This window comes from Anomaloglossus baeobatrachus, chromosome 9 (genome assembly GCF_048569485.1).
Source record: "Anomaloglossus baeobatrachus isolate aAnoBae1 chromosome 9, aAnoBae1.hap1, whole genome shotgun sequence".
In the NCBI taxonomy this organism is placed as follows: Eukaryota; Metazoa; Chordata; class Amphibia; order Anura; family Aromobatidae; genus Anomaloglossus; species Anomaloglossus baeobatrachus.
The window spans coordinates 224,004,923-224,024,302 of record NC_134361.1 but is presented as its reverse complement, the minus strand read 5'-3'; the positions used below and the strand labels follow the sequence as shown (position 1 = coordinate 224,024,302).

Here is a 19,380-nt window from a genome sequence, read left to right as displayed (position 1 = left end):
GTCAAGGCTCAGCTTCAATTCCATGGCTCAATGCATGCATGTGGAACCTATCTAGGGTGGTAAGGGACTCCAGGGACCGGCTGTAGGTTTAGTCAGGAGCCACCATCTCCCCCTTCCCTAGACACAGGGTTTCCCTTCCCTTATCTTTTTACTTCCCCATACCTAGCGTGACATGTTTGCTCCAGTCAAATGATTAGGAAACCCGATAAACCAGCAGCTACTGATACCTGAGGGTTTAACTTATCTTTCGAGAGATGGAGGAACCGATGCGCACATGGGAAAAACATGGCGATCCATTGGAGAAGTTGTCTTGGTCAGATTCCAACGCATGGCCATGATGGTCAAGGTTTTGTACTGGGATATGGTTAATTCTTGAATTATTTGATTATCCGATTTCTAATATTTCTTCGGTGAAACAATGAAAATTACAGTAGAGCGTGGGGAAGGGTTAACCACCACACGTCCCCACATTCCAACCATGGAAAGCCCTCTAGTCAATGACGGCTTCCTAATCTGATCTGAGGGTTTTGCTAAATTGCCGAGAGACTACACGCAGTTACACATACAAAGAGAACGCCACAGGAGTTGTGGAACCATCTGATAATCCTACAAGTCAACGCTATATGAGGGAAATTTTCTTCTTGTTTCCTGCGAATTAGTTCGGTTTAAGTAAATCAGTTGCTGAAAGGACGTGTAGATACTAATTGTGAGATGACGGTGAAGAGAAGTTGCAAAGGATGCCATTGCAACCAGACCCCTATGCCTGGGGGGTACCTGCCAGAATGGGTGCAATAGTGTTATTACCGGGAGAACTGAGGGTGCCATAACATAGCTTTCTCATCCGGCTGTGATGACACTTTAAAGGGGTTTTCCTGTTATATACCTTTATGGTATATCATTAGGATATGCCATAAAGTTTTGGTCTGTGGGAATCTGACTTTTTGGTCAAAGAGATAAATTTGCAGTTTTGGTAAGCGCACACCTAGCATAACCTGAGAGACATGAGGTTGTATGATGGTAGTCAATGTTTTTTGGGTATATAATTGGCCCAATGCAAAAATTCTATATAGTGTGCTGGCATAATAATAGTATAAGATCAATAATAGTGATGAGCGAGTACTAAAAAGCTCGGGTGCTCGAGGCTCGGGCCGAGCCTCCCAAGATACTCGTGTACTCGGCCCGAGCACCGAGCCCAATGTTATCCTATGGGAGACCCGAGTATTTTTGTGAAATGACCACCGGCAGCATGTAGAAACCATAAAACTGTAAATTAAATAAAAAAACGTACGTGTGTGTGTAAGCGTGCATATATATATACACGCGGAGTGGAGTGCGGGAGGGGCCGTAGCCGAGCGGGGAAGTGTCGGGCTAAAGGCACGGTCATGCTGTGAGGGCCTGCCAATCACTGCAATTCCACAACAGGGCTGTGGCATTGCATTGGTCTGCCAGCCAATCCCTGCATAAGGGCTGGCTCTAAAAAGAGCGCCAACATGAAGACCACGAGTACAGCACGAGTATCGCGAGATTACTCGGTCCCCGCCGAGTAGCCCGAGTACATTGATACTCGTGCGAGTACCGAGTAGTAACAAGCATACTCGCTCATCACTAATCAATAAATATGGAGACATATGATGCTATAGGTGACTGGATGGTAGACTAATGTATATATGTTTTTACCTGGAAGGTACAAGCTGGACTGACTTACGTTGGCCATCAACATTTGATAGCTGTCAGCCGGCCCGTAGCTTTCAGACAATTCAGCCAAACTATTTCTTCCCCGTACATAGGAACGCTCAGCTTGGCCAAGCGATCCTGTTTTCTATGAGTAAGCTGTTGAAAGAATAATTGAACAGCAGCTTATAATTTCACCAAAACAAAAAGATTGGTGCAAAAAAAAAAAAAAAGATTGAGGCATTGAATACCATTCCTTAAAGTGTCAGGGATTCAGGGAAGAGTTGGAAGACCGTGATGTACATTAGAAGAGCTGCCGATTTTTGCCGAAATTGGTGGTTTCAGATAACTTTTTTTTCCAACGTTTATGCCAATTTTTTACCCAAAAATGATGCATACAATGGCCAGGTGTCACTTACATGGGAAAGGTGGAGTAGATAATAAGAAGGCACGTTCCCATATTTGCAGTCCTGTTGTAGTATTAAGTGTGACCTGCTACAAACATCTGATAGGTGGTACCTTCTGTATCTAGAATGGAAGGGTTTCACAAGGTGTTGAGAAGGTGGGTGTACATGACTTGATTTGGCAGCGTTAGACTGCTAATTGGTCTATATTTACTGATCAGTGGTCATTTATTAGCCTGTTTACACAGACAGATTGCACCGATCGATCTGTAATAGATAATTCAGAGCATATTGATGGTTATTCTCGGCAGCACGACGGAGACCCTAAACGACGTACCAGCGATTCCGACCACGATACGACCTGGTCAGGATCGCTGGTATGGCGCTACAGGGTCGCTAGTGAGCTGTCAAACAGTCAGATCTTCCCAACGACGCAGCAACGATACGGCGGTCGCTGGGACCCTGTCACATAGCACGATTCAAATCTTGATTAGTAACATAGGCGTGCATCTACATTGCCTTTTTCACGCCCCCTATCCGCCGATTGGTGGTCGTAACTGCGTTGTGACTGGGCGGCCTTGCCTTTAGAGAAGGCAACATAATTGCGCTTCCATCCTTCTCCAACCTAGTCCATCCTACAGTCCTGATGCAGAATGGACTGTATTACGATCTGCTGCTACACGCGGTCCAGAACAAGGGAATTCAGCCCTCTGAAATGTACTGCGATGTACAAGCCAGAGCAGAGGATGGAAGCGGCCAATCCGAACGCAGTAGTGATGACCAATTGGAACAGAGAGGTCGCGGAAAACAACGAAGATGCACGCCTACGTGAGTCGCGAACGAGGTCGTTGGGTAAGGTATCAAACACACCGATGCGTGCTGCCCTGCGGGAGCCCGACGAACAAAGAATGAACCAGAACGGTGTGTAACGATCAGCGATCTCACAGCAGGGGCCAGGTCACTGCTTAGTGTCACACACAGCGAGATCGCCGATGAGGTCACGTTACGTCACAAAACCTGTGACTCTTCAGCAATCTCGCTAGCGAAGTACCCCTAAGCTGTGCAAACAACGATGATCTTTTGTGAAAACAAAAAGTTAAGATGCTCGTTCATCGGGTAATCGACGGCTTGTTTCGAGTGCAAGATTATCGTGAAACAAGCATCACTAGGAGCGATCGCTCACCAAAATCTTGCAGCATGGTGTTTGCGTTGGTTTCCTCCTGGTTCTCTGGTTTCCTCCCACAAGGGTGCAATTCATGTTGTCTCTGAGTGCATTTGATATTGAGCTGGACGAGTTTCTTCAAACCTTTCTGAACTGCCAAGAAACAAGATTGCACCTTTCTGATGTGACTCTATCAGACCAAGTAAACCTGACTGCACAGCCTGGTATTGGACACCCATCTGCTGCCTGGAAAACATCATAGGGAATGTCCATGGGACAACCCCGATACTCCAGGTAAAACTTCGATACGCACTGTATATAAGGACTGTTGGTTAACCAAACCAAAAAAGCTATTACTACACAAGAAACCTGTGATGCAGTCACTACTTACAGTCAGAATGGACAGAAGTGCAGTCAGGAAAGCCGGAGTCTGGTAATGGGAGGACATGTATGAGCACAAGGAGTAAACGGAGGTGTACCCAGGTCAATATCCAAGGGTCAGAAATCCAGGAGAGCACATAATAGGTTCAGGGAAATAACAGACACATGGTCAGGTAACTGTCCGAGGTTAATAGGCAGGAGATCACGACTGTAACAGGGAATGGGCAGAGGAAAGTCAAATAACATTCTGGGGTCAGAACATAAAGATCAGAATACAAGCAGAGACAACAGCAGAACCAGAAAATACAACTGGCAAGGTTCTGGGCGAGCATGCTCAGTAAGAAGCCTGAGCAATTACCAGTAAGGAGGAACAGCTGAGTTATCAGCACCAACATGGAATCCTGCGCTGTCAAACAAGCTGCAAGCTCAGTAACTCAGGAAGGCGCAGCAGAGCATCTCAAAAGGCAAGATGTTCTGCACAGAGGAATAATATCTGTCACGAATGTAATTCAGGAAAATGCAGCAGAGCATCTTCTAGTCTGCAAGATGCTCTGCACAGAGGAATCGTGACAAAACCATTGATTTTTACTAAAACAACAAGAAAATTAGAAACCAGTGACATCACAGTGTTTGTTACTATGATGTCACTTCTTCTCAGTTCACTGATAGGATGCTGGAAAAATAAGATTGTTCAAAGCATCATTATAAAACATTGGGTTGGAGAAGGAAATAACTGAGTGAAGAGGTGTTTTGGATATGGATACTTTAAAAATTGCTTGGGAAATATATAATATTCTGTGTATGAATTTGTTAATAATTTCTCTCGAGCACTGTCAAGGTCCAATGATAAAGGACAATGGCCGGGTCCTGGGCCCCCATCTGTGGAATCCCTAGATTTCGGGTAGTAATCAGTGGGCTTATCTGGCTCATACAGGTGTAAATCTGTCATCATTGTCGAGGTGAAGAGCGAGGAGAGAATGTGACATATCAAGCACAATTACAGCAGTGCAGATGACAGAGCCGGTATGCGATGACTGAGGGGATCTGACAGCAGATGGTCGGTGGAGAGGGAGAAGTCATCATGAGGCATGTTGTAGCAAAGACCATGCTACCTGAAGGAACGTGTGAAAACAGAGATCAAGATCCGTCAATTGCGCGTAAACCTCGCAAGTCAATGATCGTAAATTGCATTCTTTGTTTACCACCATTTACTTTCAATAGGAAGTGGTTGAATAAGTTGAAAAAACAGAGGTTTTTGTAGAGTAAAGCTGGGTTCACACTAAGCGACAGCGACAACGACGTCGCTGTTACGTCACCATTTTCTGTGACGTAGCAGCGACCTTGTAAGTCGCTGTTATGATCGCTGCTTAGCTGTCAAACACAGCAGAAGCAGCGATCATAACGTCGCTGTGCTACATGTGCAGAGAGCAGGGAGCCGCGCTTAGCGCTGGCTCCTTGCTCTCCTAGGTACAGTACACATCGGGTTAATTAACCCGATGTGTGCTGCAGCTACATGTCACAGTGCAGAGAGCAGGGAGCAGCGCACACTGCTTAGCGCTGGCTCCTTGCTCTCCTTGCTACAGTATACATCGGGTTAATTACCTGATGCGTACTGCAGCCACATGTCACAGTGCAGGAGCCGGCGCTGGCAGCAAGAGCGGAGGCTGGTAACGAAGGTAAATATTGGGTAACCAGGGAAAGGTCTTCCCTTGGTTACCCGATGTTTACGCTGGTTACAGCTTACCGCAGCTGCCAGACGCCGGCTCCTGCTCGCTTCATTTCGTCGCTCTCTCGCTGTCACACACAGCGATGTGTGTGTCACAGCGGGAGAGTGACGACCAAAAAATGAAGCTGGACATTCAGCAACGACCGGCGACCTCACAGCAGGGGCCAGGTCGTTGCTGGATGTCACACACAGCGACAGCGACGGGACGTCGCTGCAACGTCACAGAAAATGGTGACGTAGCAGCGACGTCATTGTCGCTGTGTGTGACACCAGCTTAAGATACAAGTCATTTACATTTACAGGAACTGTGCTGCAAAATCCACATGAAATCTGTGTAAAATATGTCGCTGTTCAAATGCTGCAGATTTGAAAACCACTTTGCTGAAAAAAATGAAACCGTAGACAGAAGCCATGTACAAATAGTCCATTACGTGGGACTAATCAATGTGCCAATCAATTTATATCAAACTGCAAATGCGCTCCAGAAATCCAAAAGCCATGTGAAAAATCTGTAATGTGAACATAGATTTAGGCTCTGATTCTCTGTTGCATTTCTGGTTTTCTGTTCCAGATTAACAAAAAATAATGAACATAAAGGCCATGAAGTTCCATCATGGGGTCTGCCTTTTTTTTTTTATTTTGGAGAACAGCACTGCACAACAAAATCTGCTTCTTATGGTATGTACAGAGGGTATGAACAATCAGAATGGGAGGATTAGGGGGCTAAGCAACAGTAAGTGTGAAAAAGACTTGTAGATCACAGACTGCACATGAGTCAACAGTGTGATGCAGCAGCAAAAATGGCAAACACAATTCTGGGATGTATTAAAAGAAGCATAGAGTCTAGATCCTGTAATTGCCCTCTACTCTTCTATGGATACTGTGTCTGGTTCTGGGCACCCACATTTTAAAAAAAAGGCATCCACAAACTAGAGAATGTTCAGAGAAGAGCAACCAGAATGTTGACCGGTCTGGAAACCATGTCCTTTGAGGAACAGTTACAGGATTTGGGAATCTTTAGCTTGCACAAAAGAAGAGGTAGAGTGACTTAATAGCGGTCTACAAATATCTCAAGGGCTGTCACACTTTAGAGGGATCAGCCCTATTATCATTTGCACAAGGAAAAACTAGAAGCATTGGAATGAAACTGATAGGGAGGAGATACAGATTAGAGATTAGAAAAAACTTTTTGACATTGAGGGTATGCAATGTGTGGAGCAGGCGGCCACAAGAGGTGGTGAGTTCCCCTTCAATGGAAGTCTTCAAAAAGAGACTGGACAGAGACATCTGTGTGGGATGATATAGTCAATCCTGCTGTGAGCAGGTAGTTGTACCAGTTGACCCAGAAGGTCCCTTCCAACTCTACCATTCTATGAAATCAGAGACACAGGAAGGGGGTGGTTAGGGCAAGTAAGGGCTATTAGATAGCCTGCACAAACAAGACCAACTCGCTTTTTTTGTGTGCCAAAGTCTAGATGGGGTTTGAGAGGGAGTCCAGTACTCCGTTAAAACTAAGAAGCTTAGAAAACCCTTTGCTGTATAGTGTAATTGAATTGTACACATTGTGGCCCACAAGGTACTTTGACAAGCAGGCTGCAAAAAAAAGGTCAGAACCAGTTGGACTTTCTGCAACTTGCTGGTGATTTGTGAAAAGCAATGCAACCCCATTAATTTCAAGCAATACAGTGTTCTCCTGTGTAGCTGCAGACTATAGAGATATGCTCACTTTGGATATTGTGTAGATCAATTGAATGTACCATAAATATCTGATTGATTTGGGTCCCCCCTATTTTGAGAGCAAACCCTCATCTTGCGCTGAGAAGAGTTAAAATGTGGCCATCCCTGTGCGTTCCTTTTTTATATCCACACATGTGTGACTTTGTCTTTTCTCCCAGAGTCACATAGTGTGATGATTAACCACTTAATGTCACTAGACACCGCTAGTAGAAGGGGTAGTCCAACAAGCTGGAAGTCAGAAGCCAGGAAGTCACGTCAGGTATTCAGGGAGTAAGCAGAGCCCAGGTCAGAGAGCCTGCTGGGGTCAGGAGCCAGGAAATCACGTCCAGTAATCAGGGGGTAAGCATAGCCGAGGTCAGGGAGCTAGCCGGGGTCAGGAGCCAGGGGATAACGTCAGAGTCAGGGAGAACGGGAGGAAAAGGGTACTGGGGTCTGGGGTAGAGAGACAGGATAGGAACAAGCACTAACGGGACCAGAGCACTCATCGTAGAGCTGAGACTACAACTTGCGCTGTTCCTGGCGAGATTGCTCCCTAATGAGAATGAGGCAGAGCAATCACCTGGACCGGCGCAAAAAAACCCAGAGTATCGGCTTTGCAGAAGAGCAGAGCACCAGGGGTAAGAACCATGACACATAGGTAGGACATTTATCTTTAAGACCTCTATGGCATATCCTTTGGAGTTGCTGTAAATTTCCAAGAAGCAAATGCCTCTTTAAGACGTGACTAGAGAACAAAAGTAACTAACAACTTACAGTTAAAAACCCAAATGCTTACCTAGGTCGGCACCTGCAAAGATGATATTTCAGAGTCATTACACGGGCAGCTGGAGATCCATGGTTGCTACAGAGACACCGTACAATATACTCAAACATTAACTATATGGCAATTTATGGAAAGTTTTACATCTGTGCTCAGGAGCATTGTCAAGAGCTTTTACATATTGAGTTTTAGGAATCCATTTTTCTGGTTGAGTTATTGAAGAACCAGATGCAGGGATACCGTACGTTATTTAATCATACAGCATAAAGTTCTATTCCCCTTTCCAAAGACACTAAATTAGAACTTTTTTTCTTTTTTATTGTCACAAATTGTATTTTGTCTGTTTCCACCGGAGTAGGAGACCGGCGGCCGGGATCATAGGAGCTGTAATAATTACCGCATTCCAGGCAGCGCAAAAGTCCCTTGTCGGCTTCCTATTTTGATAAAACTGCTTGGCTTAATGTCAAGATGACAATTTCCCAAGTGATAAAGCGAGGCCGCGGGGTTCATTTTCAAAGAGCGAAAGATGATGATGGTTTCTTGGTAGGATTTCAGAGATGACATGGAGGATTTAGATGCAGATTGTTGTGACAGTGACAATAACATCTGGAGATGTAATGAAAACTTTTTCTGTGGAGCAAATGCAAAAATTGGGGCCTCCTGAATAAATGAGTCTGCAGCATCAGGGTTCATGTATACAAGATCTGAGGTCTACCAACCCCATTCATAAGCTGTGCCCCAACCCTGCATCTCATGGCAATGTCCATCACTACCAGTACGGCACCTGGTCCACTGTGGAATGGACACTTTTGGCTGGGACTCTCGTTTGGCGGTGAAGTCCTGGGAAATCTGGGAAAATTGGACAACTATGCATATAGAGAAATACAGTGACCTGGTTTTTTGGATGCCAGATTACCAAAAAATGTAAAGTAGCTCTCCTGGAATAAAAGAGAACTGCCACTAGCATTACCTCGAGAGCGGACAATCCTGTAAGTCAATGTCCGTAGAAGGCTTCCATCTTGCCACCTAGGCCTCTTGGCAGTCTCCCATATTGTCACGGCCAGGTGGACGGGCAGACCCAGGAGGTGGATCCACTGGGCCGAACTCCTAGATGGTAGTAAAGAGTCCGGTAGCTGGAACACTATAAACAGCAGAACAGTCCGTGCACACGAGTATAGCGGAGAAGTCCCTGGGACCACGGAGTCAAGGGTGGTAGTCCGGGTGACGCAGCTCAGGTTCGGAAGCCGAGATGATGTCAGGCGGGGTCCGGAACCTTTGGAGCGAGATGACGGGTCACCGCAGGGATCCGAGATGGTGCGGACTGTCAGGATGGCAGATGGACAGCGTTCGGGGTTCAGGATACGGCAGGACTGGATGGCGAGGCAGGCACGGCTCTACAAGAGAGATAGGTGAGTATATGCACAGAGACACCAGGAGACCTGACTCCTAGCTTAGGAAACACGAAGATCAGGCCCCGCCCCCTTGGACAATAAACCCCTTTATACCCTGTACCTGTTTAGCCTCATTTCCTGTTAATGGACGCTGGCCCTTTAAGAAAGGGTCAGTGACCGCGCGCGCGCCCTAATGCGCATGCGCGCGGCCCGGGTGCCAGAAGCCAGGGAAGGAAGCTGAGAGGAGGACGCAGGGGAGCCGGCCAGGGCCTGGGAAGCCGTCGGGCGCCGGGATCGGAGACCAGGGGACCTGGGAAGGACGGGCACCGGAGGCTGGAGAGCGGGGAGCGTGGCAGGTGAGCCGGGGAGCGGGGCTGAGGACCCGGGGAGCGGAACAGAGGACCCGGGAAGGGGAGCCGAGGACCCGGGGAGCGTGACAGTACCCCCCCCCACGCCCCCCTCCCCGCAACCGGGACATGAAGGCACGGATCAGAGGAGTGCCCACATTCTCCCTGGGCTCCCAGGACCTATCCTCAGGACCATACCCTTCCCAGTCCACCAGGAAGAACTGTCGACCTCGTACGGTCTTCATGGCCACGATATCCCTTACCGCATAGATGTCGTCATCGGCAATAGGTGGAGGAGCCGGACTGGCAGCAGCGGAGAAGGGACCAAGGACAACCGGCTTGAGCAGGGAGACGTGGAATGAGTTGGGTATCCTCATCGTGGCCAGGAGCTGTAGTTTGTAGGAGACCTCATTGATCTTGTTGAGGACTTTAAACGGCCCAATGTAGCGAGGACCCAGCTTGTATGATGGTATCTTCAGGCGGACGTACTGGGAAGCAAGCCAGACGAGATCTCCAGGAGAGAAACACGGAGGGTCCAGACGTTTCTTGTCTGCGTGTCTTTTCATCCGCAGGGAAGCACGCCCAAGGGACGCTTTGACAGAGTCCCAAATGGTTGCAAAGTCACGGGCTACTGTATCTGCAGCAGGGACATCCGAAGAAGGGGATACAGGCAATGGGATGGAAGGCTGAAGTCCGTAAACGACATGGAAGGGAGAGCTGGAGGACGACTCACTGATGTGGTGGTTGTTGTTCCTGGGAGCAGATCGATGGCACAATCGTATGGACGATGTGGCGGCAGTACCTCGGATTCCTTTTTATCAAAGACATCTGCAAAGGACCAATAGGCCGAGGGCAGCCCCGGTAGGTTCTCTGGAACCGGAGGTCGTCGGATGGGTTGTATGGACTTTAGGCACCTCTCATGACACGAAGAGCCCCATCGGGTGATTTCGCCAGTGCCCCAGCTAACTGATGGTTCGTGTGTCCGCAACCATGGAAGTCCCAGCAGGATCTGGTGGGACATGTGTGGGAGGACGTAGAAAGCGATGTTCTCGGTGTGAAGGGCACTGATACGCAGTTCGACCGGCCTGGTGATCCAGGAGATGGTGTCAGAGAGGGGTCTCCCATCCACCGAGGCAATCACTAGGGGCTTGTCGAGTGGAATAACAGGCACCCGGTACTTGTCCACCGTGGCCTGCTGGATGAAATTGCCTGCTGCCCCGGAATCGAGGTAGGCATCAGCCGTGAACCGCGTCTCTCCCGTTGTCACTTGCACTGTCCATGTAACCGGGTCAGAGAGAGTCCCAGCACCTAGGGTGGCCTCTCCTACCAACCCTAGGCTTTGGAGTTTCCCGGCCTCTCTGGACAGGAGCGTAGCAGGTGTGTGCCCTCACCGCAGTAAAAGCAGAGACCCTTGGCGAGCCGCTCTGCTCGACGTTGTTCAGACTGACGCACTCGGTCGATCTGCATGGGCTCGTGGACGGGAGCCCCAGCTGTCGATGACTGAAGTACGGAGGGTTTCTGCGGAGGAGAGGAATGCCGTACCGGACGTCTCTCACGGGACACTTCCTTGGATCGCTCCTGAAAGCGAATGTCCACTCGAGTCGCTAGGGCAATCAGGGCATCCAGGGTGGTCGGTACGTCACGACCCGCCAGCTCGTCTTTAATTCGCCCTGAGAGTCCTTCCCAGAAGGCGGCGGTTAGGGCCTCGTTGTTCCACCCGAGTTCTGAGGCCAGGGTGCGAAACCGGATCGCGTATTGACCCACCGTCAGAGTCACCTGACGTAACCGGAGAAGAGACGAAGCAGACGCGGAGGCGCGTCCGGGCTCATCAAAGGTACCACGGAATGCCTGCAGGAAGTCCTGGATGTTCGTGGTCACAGGATCCCCCTTCTCCCACAAGGGGTTCATCCACGCCAGTGCCTCACCCTCTAGATGGGACATGATGAAGGCGACCTTGGCTTGGTCGGAGGAAAACAAATGCGGCAGCTGCGTGAAATGGAGGGAGCATTGGTTTAAGAATCCCCTGCAGGTCTTGGGGTCTCCGGCGTACCGGGGTGGTGAAGCCAACCGAAGTCTGGTGGTATCTGAAGAAGTCGCCACAGGAGCTGGATCCGTGGATTGACTAGTGGAAGCCCGCGATGCTGAAGACGTGACTGCCGCTTGTAGCGTGTTCAGGCGGGCGTCCACAGAAGACATGAATTGCAGCATGCGGGTCTGAGTCTCACGCTGGCGTTGGAGTTCCTCCTGTACGGCTGCTAGTGCTGCAGCGGGATCCATGGCCTGATCTTACTGTCACGGCCAGGTGGACGGGCAGACCCAGGAGGTGGATCCACTGGGCCGAACTCCTAGATGGTAGTAAAGAGTCCGGTAGCTGGAACACTATAAACAGCAGAACAGTCCGTGCACACGAGTATAGCGGAGAAGTCCCTGGGACCACGGAGTCAAGGGTGGTAGTCCGGGTGACGCAGCTCAGGTTCGGAAGCCGAGATGATGTCAGGCGGGGTCCGGAACCTTTGGAGCGAGATGACGGGTCACCGCAGGGATCCGAGATGGTGCGGACTGTCAGGATGGCAGATGGACAGCGTTCGGGGTTCAGGATACGGCAGGACTGGATGGCGAGGCAGGCACGGCTCTACAAGAGAGATAGGTGAGTATATGCACAGAGACACCAGGAGACCTGACTCCTAGCTTAGGAAACACGAAGATCAGGCCCCGCCCCCTTGGACAATAAACCCCTTTATACCCTGTACCTGTTTGACCTCATTTCCTGTTAATGGACGCTGGCCCTTTAAGAAAGGGTCAGTGACCGCGCGCGCGCCCTAATGCGCATGCGCGCGGCCCGGGTGCCAGAAGCCAGGGAAGGAAGCTGAGAGGAGGACGCAGGGGAGCCGGCCAGGGCCTGGGAAGCCGTCGGGCGCCGGGATCAGAGACCAGGGGACCTGGGAAGGACGGGCACCGGAGGCTGGAGAGCGGGGAGCGTGGCAGGTGAGCCGGGGAGCGGGGCTGAGGACCCGGGGAGCGGAACAGAGGACCCGGGAAGGGGAGCCGAGGACCCGGGGAGCGTGACACATATCAATTTTCTTCTTGGTTTTTTTTTTCATCAATTTGTGAGGGATGTCACTGTTGTACCAAATAGACACCATGTCTTGTTGTCTTCATAGTACTTCATTGTATCTTTAATACCTTGGAATTTTTTTGTACCTTTCTCCAGACTAATAAATTTCACCGAGATCCCTCTGCTGTGTTGTAAGCTGTTTATGAAATTTATAAACTGTGGAGGAAAGACAGGCGCATAGGGTCTTAACTGGTAAAATCAATAAAGGGATAATAGGGTGCACTCACCTATGGATGTTGTGAAAGTCACAACACCTCATGAAGCATAGAAGTCGGTGGAGACAGCTGCGGACCTGTAACAATGAGATAGAAGTTTCATAAGGAAATTGGGGATCAGCGCCGCGCTTATCACCATTCAATCCAAAGGATAATTTTCCATGGCATTTATTAAGGAAGCATGAACAAGTCTACGCGTTTCAGGGGTCTCTGCCCCCTTCCCCAGGACAATGCAACAATGACACAGAAGATTTTCTTTTTTTTTTTGTTTTTCAAGTCATTTATTAAGGAAGCATGAACAAGTCTACGCGTTTCAGGGGGTCTCTGCCCCCTTCCTCAGGACAATGCAACAATGACACAGAAGATTTTCTTTTTTTTTTTTTTCAAGTCATTTATTAAAGAAGCATGAACAAGTCTACGCGTTTCAGGGGTCTCTGCCCCCTTCCTCAGGACAATGCAACAATGACACAGAATATTGTGTCATTGACACAGAAGAAAAATCTTCTGTGTCATTGTTGCAATGTCCTGAGGAAGGGGGCAGAGACCCCTGAAACGCGTAGACATGTTCATGCTTGCTTAATAAATGACTTGGAAAATTATCCTTTGGATTGAATGGTGATAAGCGCGGCGCTGATCCCCGATTTCCTTATGAAACTTGTAAGCTGTTTATGGACTGTGGGTTTTGTTGTAAAATGCAATTAAGAAAATATCAGGAAAATTCTACTAGAACAGGTAAACTTTATATGTAGCTTGTCAAAATCCCTGTGATGATGGCAGTAATGTACTGACTACTATGTAACATGAGGGTAAATGGGATTGGCTAATTCTGAACACAACCACATCCCGAATTATAAGAGGGTGTGCACATTTATTCAACCACATCATTTTAGTACTGTAAGTTTTAGTTTCCAACTCAAAAATACTTCAGTATCTTTCTCAATGGATTTGTACAAATTATGGGTGAAAACGTCAAGATATGATTTTTTTTATACATGACAAATAACTGGAAATTTTAACAGGGGGTGTATATTTTTTTTTATATCGATTTGTATGCTAGTGCATACTTGAAGAGAGCACAGGCTGGTCCAGTGAACATAGGCCAGATAAGTTATAATTATTTACCACAAGGGATAAATTGTGACATTATTGACTGAAATATTGGCCTCTAGCCGTTCTAAGTACGCCTCATTTACTATTCTTGTCAAGAGCTCTCATGCTGGCAAATAAATGTTAAGTGATAACACATCTGTAGTATAACTAACTGACTAACTGCTTGATAACCCAAATTTAGTTAGTGCTTAAAGGGTTATTCTCAAATTCTTTAATGGTTTACAACTGCTAAATGCTTGTAAAGACGAGCAAGATTGCAATTTACTAGTTAAAAAGCCTCTCTAGACTAATTTTTTACTTTATTATTTACTGTTCGTGGCTTTATGTTACAGACCACCTCTTGTTACGAGGTGACGGGGGGGTGACTGGCGGGAGCCCCTATGCTAGCCCTAAGACTAAGCTTACCCTAGGCATTCCCTCAACCCAGAGGTACACTTAAAGGTAGCCAGGTCTGGGCCCCCAACAACTCCCTATCTCCTGTCCTTTCAGGAGAATAAGGCTGTAGAAACTTTGTACAATAGGGTCTAAAGCCTGCTTTACACCTTGCAATTAAGCATACGATATCGTATGCGATCGTACTCGCCCCCATCGTATATGCGGCACGTTCAATTTGTTGAATGTGTCGCACAAATGAATAACCCCCCGTCACATGTACTTACCCGTCCATACGACCTCGATGTGGGCGGCGAACATCCACTTCCTGGAGTGGGAGGGACGTTCGGCGTCACATCGACGTCACGCGGCAGCCGGCCAATAGAAGCGAAGGGGCGGAGATGAGCAGGACGTAAACATCCCGCCCACCTCCTTCATTCCGCATTGCCGGTGGGAGCCGCAGGACGTAGGTAAGATCTGTTCATCGTTCCCGGGGTATCACACACTGCGATGTGTGCTATCCCGGGTACGATGAACAACCTGTCGTTCAATTTTTAGGAAATGAACGACGTGCGTGCGATGAACGTTTTACAGTTCAATCGCAATCACACGTAGCTGTTACATGCTACAATGTAACTTACGATGCCGGATGTGTGTCACTTAGTACGTGACCCCGCCGACACATCGTAAGATATATTGTAGCGTGTAAAGCGCCCTGTACCAGATAAAACACCAAGACAATTAAATTAGGTAAACTCACCTTTAGGGGTTGTTAGTTACAACTCCTATAATTGCGTAGTACAGAGGTGAAAAAGCTTCTGCCCCAAAGAATTCAAGTGGATATATATCGAGGAAACAGTGTGTCTCGCCGTGCTATCACCAATACACGGATAAGATAAAAATTATTCCATGCCTTTATTAAATTGCCAGGTTCACGTCAACGCGTTTCTGAGGTCTCAGCCCCCTTCCTCAGGACATCAAGCAATGAGAAAGAATCTAAGATGTGCAGATCACACAAGCTTTTACCAATGGCATATTATAATGTGAGATTATATTTCTTCTTTGGTGCACTTATATTTTTCAACATATTCATAGATATGCAATAGATGAATAGATAGATGGAGAAACTGGGAGATTAATTTTATTTTTTCTTCCATTTACAGTTTCCACCATATTCTTTGCATCATATGGTCCACAAAAGACCATACTCGTGTAGCGAGAGTGCACACACTTCCTCGTCTGGGTAATCGCCGATTACGAGCTACAGGTCACTGGCGATGCGAGCTCCACACATGTTAATACTCTGTGTCTCGGAATAACAGCAAATTAATATTTTTTATAAGAAATGTGCACCTAATTACCAAGCAGAAGAAAAGTGGAAGGATCCTGTGTTTATGGGAAGATCAACCACTCCCATCAGAGAAGGAACAAATGCATCCAAAATCCATAAGAAAAATGAAAGCGATCTTCCAAGTGGAGATTATCTTAATGACCATAAGAACTGACTCAGTATAACTCTATTAATCAGGTCAGGGAGGGGGGTGCGACGTAGTCGCAACATTGGCCCGTGATGCCGGTTTCTCAGTGGTCCATTAATTAAACTGAAGACTTGATTTCTAACATAATTGTGTGCCATATGATTTGTCCAATTGACTTCCATAATTACTAAAATGGCCCGTGTATTAGTAGCACTTTAATTGATCATGCATTGTAGTGCCAATCCAGAAAATAAAAGTTATCTTCATCTCTAGAAAAAGATTTTACTTGTAATCTGTAACTGTGATGCTAGTCAAAACTTACGGACAGTATGGATGGAAGGGTAGTCAGACACGCCGGGATCAGAAAACAGGAGGATACAACATGACTCAAGGAGTAAGTAGAAACACAGTCAAGTCACAGGCCAGGAGTCAGAATTCCAGGAGAGTACGTATTAGATTTAGGGAGCAGACAGAGTCCGTTGTCAGGTAAAGGTCCAAGGTCAGAAGCCAGGAGATAACGACAAGAACAGGGAGAGGGCAGAGAAGAGTCAATAAACAGTCCGGGGTCAAAAAGCCTAGATCAGAACACAAGCATAAACAGGAGCCAAGAGTACAACTGCAGAACCAGAGAGTACGACTGGCGCGGTTCTGGGAGAGCATGCTCAGTAATGAAACAGAGCAGTTACCAGGAAGGTGGAACACTTGAGTAATGGCACCTCCCAGAACCTGCATGGAAACCTGTGCTGTCAAACAACCTGTTAGCTAGTGCTCAAAGAAACACATCTCCAAATGCAAAATGCTCTACACAGAGAAATAATGTCATTGCCGGCTCCGTAATTCAGGAAGGCGAAGCAGAACATCACCTGTGTGCAAGATGCCCTGCACAGAAGAATTGTGACAGTAACCATAAAAACACAAACTGTTGAGCAAAAGGGTAACAATATTTTGAACTTTTGATTTTCAGGCTCCATATCTCTCCATCCACTACAGCTTTGAGCGTGAGACAACCTTCATTTTATACACAATTATCTTGCTACTATTTAGCATATTATTAGTTATGCAGATTCTTGTCATGTCACTGAATTGTTACTGTTTTGCTCCTAAAAATCTAAATTTTAATTTTTTTATTATTTTGTTAGTATTTTGTAAATCCACCTTTTGGCTTTCAGCGCTGCCTGAATCCTTATGGGCTTTCCATCAGATTCAACCATGTCTCGCCAAAAATCTGTTCCCAGGTCTTTTCTCCACATTCCCAGTGTTGGTGTATACTGGTCAGGTCTCTTCTCCACAGTCCCAGTATTGGCGTATACTGGTCAGGACTCTTCTCCACAGTCTCAGTGTTGGTGTATTCTGGTCAGGTCTCTTCTCCACGTTCCCAGTGTTGGCGTATACTGGTTACGTCTCTTCTCCACGTTCCCAGTTTTGGCATATACTGGTCAGGTCTCTTCTCCACCTTCCCAGTGCTGGTGTATACTGGTTGGCTCAATTGGGGATGTATACAGCTTTTTCTTCAACCCTACCCACAAGTATTGAATTGGGTTGAGGTCTGGGGACCGTGGGGACAATCCAGCTCCTCTACTTCATTGTCATTGAACCGTTTCTTCGCCGTTTCTTGATGTATGCTTCAGGTTATTGTCCTTCTGGAACATGGAACACTAGATCATCCTTTTTATACACATAGTACTTGAGTGTATGAAGTAAGTCATCTTGTAGGATCCTCACATATAGCTCAGCATTGAGACCACCATCTATCCTGGTAGAGTATTCAAAAGCCTTTGACTGTGAAACCCCCCTATATCATAAGGCATCATCCACCGAACTTGACAGTTCCTTCAATTTCGTGATCCCTTTTCCTTTGTTTCTTCCAGACCCAATTTCACCCAATTGACTCTCATCTCATGGCCCCAAATCACCAGTTTCCAATCTTCTACTGTCCACTTTTCGTACTGTTTTGCAAACTAGAGCTGATACTTCATATGATGATATTGAAGTCGAGGCTTCTTCACCTTTTCAGGCTACCATTCCAGACTTGTGTAACATGGTGCTTGCATGGACGTCTGTGAACTCACTATTATGAAGCAGATGAGTCGCCTCCACTGCCGGATTTATCACCTGAACGTGTGATGAGCCGACTTGTTGACTCCAATATTTTCCCTTGACGTCACATCTTGGCTTTTGAATAGATGGATGGACTTCATTTCCTATTCTTCCAGCTGTCATGGCCTCATATGATGCAGTTTGTCAATTTTCTTGGCCAAGAGACCATTATCGATGAGCTGTGTCTCTTTTCTTGGGAAATCATCATGATTACTCTTCGATTCGAACCAGTGACCTTTCACTTGGAAATCAATCTAATAACACACTGAGCTATTAGAGAATGTGAGAACAGGTTGTGATTTGGAGTATGCAGAGAGAAAAAGAGGAGCAAAACAGTAACAATGCAGTGACATGACAAGAATCTGCATAACTAATCATATGCTAAATAGCTGCAAGTCATTTTTATGTATGAGATAGCCAAGATCATTGTGTATAAAATAAGGTTGTATTACGCTCAAAGCTGTAGTGAATGGTGAGATATGGAGCCTAACAGTCAAAAGTTCAAAACATTGTTACCCTTTTGCTTGTCACTGTATCTTGGCAAAGGCGCTGTAGACACTAAGCATTTAAATATTTTTAATCAAAACTACATGTGTTTTGGATATTGTGTTGGTTTTTAATGATGCTTCTGTATTATGTGGCCTCTTGCAGTGTGAAGCCATGGAGGGGGGCAGAAAAGTGCAAAATTGGACAGAGTATCGACCATATGTACTGCTGTGGTGTATATACATTATATGATATCACTTACATGACATTTTCCCACACATATAGTAAAGTCCTAATCCTCTCTCCACCGACACCCTCCTTGGAGCATGTAATCCCTCTAGTAATATTATCGCCACACTAGTGGTTATATTCAGACAAAAGGCATGCTGCAATTTCGCAAACTGATTAGCAATGGACATCTGTGAATGACGAAGCATAAATGATAAAAAATTGGTTAAAAGAACTGAAGTCCTCAGTGGTTGATACCTTTTAATGGCTAACTGAAAAGATGGTAATAATAGCAAATTGCTATTATTACCATCTTTTCAGTTAGCCATTAAAAGGTATCAACCACTGAGGACTTCAGTTCTTTTAAACAATTTTTTATCTCTACTGGCTAACACGGTACAAAGATATATTTTACCTGAAGCATAAATGGTGTTAGCTTCTGTTATTTTATTTTTATTAGTTTATATTTATTTTTACATAGTATTGTTACATGTGTCATACCCAATGGTGCCAAAGAAGGGATGAGGCTATTTTGTCATAAATAAACTTTTGCATGTATATGGATGCAATCAGGGGTGCTCAGTGGCAGCCAGTAGTGTTAAGGATGCTGGTTTTCATTTGGGTCAACATGTTTACACTGAAGGGCTCTTGTGATAGATGTTTGAGGGGTGAACAGATGTTGTTGTATAGATAGTGGGAT

The 19,380-nt window shown here is 46.5% G+C and overlaps 1 long non-coding RNA gene across 1 annotated transcript in view; it reads left to right on the top strand.

Moving 5' to 3' along the window:
- Window positions 1–16,111, top strand: part of LOC142251647 (uncharacterized) — a 202,537-nt gene extending 186,426 nt beyond the window's left edge. Inside the window, exons 3-4 of the long non-coding RNA XR_012725321.1 lie at window positions 5,916–6,022; window positions 15,555–16,111. This is a non-coding gene — a long non-coding RNA (uncharacterized LOC142251647). The remainder of the gene's footprint in view (window positions 1–5,915; window positions 6,023–15,554) is intronic.
- The last annotated feature ends 3,269 nt before the right edge of the window (window positions 16,112–19,380 follow it).